This window comes from Bos taurus, chromosome 3, assembly GCF_002263795.3.
Source record: "Bos taurus isolate L1 Dominette 01449 registration number 42190680 breed Hereford chromosome 3, ARS-UCD2.0, whole genome shotgun sequence".
Taxonomy (NCBI): domain Eukaryota; kingdom Metazoa; phylum Chordata; class Mammalia; order Artiodactyla; family Bovidae; genus Bos; species Bos taurus.
Genome location: NC_037330.1, coordinates 34000974 through 34005371, shown reverse-complemented (window position 1 = coordinate 34005371; position 4398 = coordinate 34000974). Strand labels below are relative to the sequence as shown.

Sequence of the window (4398 nt, the reverse complement as noted above, 5' to 3'; positions counted from 1 at the left end):
TCTGGACCACCTGGACAATTCATAGAATATCACATTGACCCATTACGTAGATGATATTATGCTGGGCAGACAAGTGCAAGCAAGAGGTGGCTAGTATGCTGGAGGCATTGGTAAGACCCATGCTCCAGAAAGTAGAAAAATGCTGCAAAGATTCAAGGATTTGTCACTTCAGTGAAGTTTTTAAGGGTCCATCCTTACACATAAAAAAGTTGCATCTTGCATCCCCTGCCACAAAGAATGCACGGGGCTTGGTATCTCTGTTCATCTTCTGGGGCATATTCCGTATCTAGGAATACTTCTCCAGCTTATATACTAGGTAACAGAAGATTTCCAGCTTTGAGACCCAGAACAGAAGGGCTCTTCAGATGGTCCGGTCTCCTATACAAGTATCTCTGTTACTATTCCAGTAGACTCTTGTATTAGAGGGGTCAAGAGTGGGAAAAGATGCAGTTTGGAGCTTGTGGTGGTTAATTTTGTTTCAACTTGACTGGGCCATTGAGTACCCAAATAATTTGGTCAAACATCTGGGTGTGTCTGGGGTGGGGTAGGGGTTTGTTTCTGGATGAGATTAACATAGGATTGGTAGAATGAGTAAAGCAGATTGCCCTGTCTAATGTGGGTGGGCCACAGCCTATCAATTTAAGACCTGAATAGAACCCAAAAAAACTGAGTAAAAGGGAATTACAACTGCCTGACTGTATAGCTAGGACACTGGTCTTTTCTAGCCTTCAGACTTGGACAGAAACCTTGTCTCTTCTTGGATCTTGAGCTTGCCAACTTTCAGACTGGAACTTACACCATAGGTGTTCTGGTTCTCAAGCCTTTGAACTCAGACTGGACATGCACGTTGGCTCTCTTAGGTCATGAGCTTGCTGATTGCAAATCTTGGGACTTCTCAGCCTCTGTAATCACGTGAGCCAGTTCCTTATAATAAATTTACATCTCTATCTAACTCCTGTTTCTCTGGAGGAGCCTGACTAATACAGATATGAGCAGTGGAGTACAGCTGTAATAAGTAACTAAAATGCAGAAGTAGCTTTGGAACTGGATAAGGGGTAAAGGCTGGAATGATTTTAAGTTACATGCTAGAAATATGGACATTAAGGGAAAATCTAGTGAGATCTCAGATGGAAATGAGGAACATGTTACTGGAACCTGAAGGAAAGGTGATTCCTGTTATAAAATGGTAAAGAACTTGGCTGAATTGTGTCCTAGTGTTTTGTGGAAGGTAGAATTTGAGTGATAAAATTGAATATTCAGCTGAGGAGATTTCTAAGCCAAGTACTGAAGGAAGGGCTTGGTCTCACCTTATTACTTAGAGTAAAACATGAAAGGAGAGAGGTGAATTAAAAAGCAAAGAGAAACTAGAACTTGATTACTTAGAAGACTCTCAGCCTACCCATGTTGCAAAAAATGAGAAAACGTGTTTGAATGAAAAACCCAACAGCGTTACTAGATTATTACTTGAAAAGGAGTATATGGGATTACATGAGCAGAAACACTGCCAGCTTGAACTGAAGAGGACAGAGATGGGAAAAAATAAAGGACGGCTGTTGGATTTATTGAATTGGACAGGACAGAATAAGAGATGGTCATCAGGGCCACTGCCTCAGTTTTGACAGGCAGGTGGCTTCTGCCGGAAGCCTTAGGAGTGGGACTAGACAGCAAAGCCTTGGGAGTGATGCTGCCACCCCGTAGGACCTGGACAGCAGAGCACTGAGCCAGAGAATTACTCTCAAACCTTAAGATCTAATGGAATTTTTCTCACTAAATTCTGAACTTTCTTAGGACCCATCACTCCTTCCTTCTTTCCTGTTTCTGTTAGAATGGGAATGCCTATCCTATATGCCTGCCCCCTCCCCCCACATTGTATTTTGGAAGCACGTAACTTGTCTGATTTTACAGATTCACAGCTGGAGAGGAGTTTTGCCGCAGGATGAATCATACCTTGAGTCTCACTATATCTGATTTAGATAATATTTAGAGGAGGCTTTTCGGTTGATGCTAGAATGAGTTAAGACTTTGGGGGCTGTTGGGATGGAGTGAATGTGTTCTGCATGCAATAATGACATGAATTTTAGGGGGCCAGGGGAGGAATATTATGGACTGAATTTGTCCCCATCCCCATTCATATGTTGAAGCCTTAACTCCCAACGTGATGGTGAAGAAGAGACACCAGATAGCTCTCCCTGGCTGCCCCCACCCCCCATGAGGGCAGAGTGAGAATGAGAAGGTGACTGTCTCCAAAGTAGGAAGAGGGATCACATCAGAACCTGAACATGCTGGCACCATGATCTCAGACTTCCAGCCTCCAAAACTGTCAAAAAACAAATTTCTGCTGTTTAAACCACCCAGTCTGTGGTATTCCATTATAACAGCCCAAACTGAATTAAGACAGAACTTAGGTAAGCTCAGTGGAAAAATCAAAGTGTAGTCCCTGGGACTTGAGTGGGGCCATTCTATCTGTAGCAGAAAATTACCTAAGTTTTAAGAAACAACTCCTAGTGTGATACTGCACCTTGGTAGAAACCAAACACTTAACCATGGGACTCCAAGTGACCCTGTGCCCAGAACTGCCCGTTATGGTCTGCGTTCTTTTGGTGTTCAGATGGACCCAGTAGCTTTTATTATAAGATGGAAATAGTACATCTGAAATGGAGCTCAAGCACAATTGAGATACTTGTAAGCTGCAGGACCAACTAATCCAGACTCCCATGTCACCCACCATAGCTGCACCAACAGCTGACCAGCTGAAGGAGGAGGAATAAAGGCTGAGTTTGGTTTAATGGATGAGTCAGCTTAGTATGTGGGTATAAACCAAAATTAGATAGTGGCTCCTTTGTAGCCACATACTTGATAGGCTTTGAAAAATAGAGAAGAGGAAAAATCTTCCTAATGGGTAGAGTTAAAGCAGTGTCCCTGGTCATTTGGTTTGTATATTAGGAGAAGCAGACTGAAGTAAATATATAGAGATGCTTGGGCATATGTCAATGGCCTGGCTCGCTGGTAGGGGGCTGGGAAGTAAAAGGCCTGAAAGATCAAAGACAAGAAGGTCTAGGGTAGAGTCTTGTGGGTGGATATACAGGAATGGGCATGAATTGTGAAGATTTTTGTAACACATTTTGCACTTGCCAGGGAAAAGGTACTAAACAATGAAGTAGAATAACTCATCCAATTGTCATTACCAATCTTAATCATTGGCTACCTTGGAACCAGTCTGATGGGAACTATTGTGGGTTATATTGTATCCTCCCCCCCATTTTTTTTTTTTTGAACCATCACACCATAATTTTATTTAGAAACACTGAGCAAGTTTTTACTCAAATGGGTGTGGAAACTCAGTGAATATTTGTCTTAATTATACCAAAAATAAAACACTTAAAAACAACCATTTGAACGTCAAGTTCTTTCTCCATACGGGTCTGCCACCGTGAGTACCTCCACCTGCCTGTGCCTCAGCCTGCAGTGCTGGAGAGGGGGCTGGGGCGGCCCACCTGACGTCAGCCGCTGAGTCCTGGAAGCACCGCCCTGGGCAGGGCCCACACATGATGGCCTCCCAGGAGGAGCAGACAGCACAGTCATCCACCTTAAGGATCCTTGTTCTAAGATGGCTCCACGATACTCAAGCAGCAGTCCTCAAACTCCACAAACAAGGGTTCCTGCATGCAGGCCTGCATAAGCTTGGCCTTGTCGTCCGCCTGATTGAGGTCAACCATCAACTGTCTGAGGTGCGGCTTGAGCAGTAAGCTCCTCAGCGCTGCAGACTCCCCTAAACTCTTTAAATTCTGCAAAGACACTCTATCCTCTTCTCATCACTATTGAGAAAATCAACTACAGAGTCATCATCATCATCTTCATTTTCCACACTTTTTAGTTTTTGCAGTAAGAGCTGATCTTATTTTTTTCTCAACAAGATCAGTTGCAGGCTTGCACTGCTCTTTGTGCTTCCAGAAGCAGGGCAAGGAGCAGTAGGGCACAAAGCAGGCGGGGCAGCCATATTTGGGCTTCTCCAAATAACGCAGACGGTGGTACCACAGCTGAGCGACGCCATGGTTTCTTCTGGGACACGCTCCAAGCCTGCCTCCTCCCTCCAATTTATACGTTAAAGTTCTAATCCCCCATACCTCAAAATGTGACATCTGGAAATAGGGTTCTTACAGATGTAATTAGTTAAAATGACATCGTAACTGCAGTAGGATGGGCCCTAATTCAATGTGACTAGTATCCTTATAAGGAGAAGGCGATGGCACCCACTCCAGTACTCTTGCCTGGAAAATCCCATGGATGGAGGAGCCTGGTGGGCTGCAGTCCATGGGGTCGCTAAGAGTCGGACACGACTGAGCGACTTCATTTTCACTTTTCACCTTCATGCATTGGAGAAGGAAATGGCAACCCACT

The 4398-nt window shown here is 44.1% G+C and overlaps 1 pseudogene; it reads right to left on the bottom strand.

Moving 5' to 3' along the window:
- Positions 1-3587: 3587 nt before the first annotated feature.
- On the bottom strand, positions 3588-4051 carry LOC107132303 (zinc finger HIT domain-containing protein 3-like; annotated as a pseudogene).
- Positions 4052-4398: the final 347 nt, after the last annotated feature.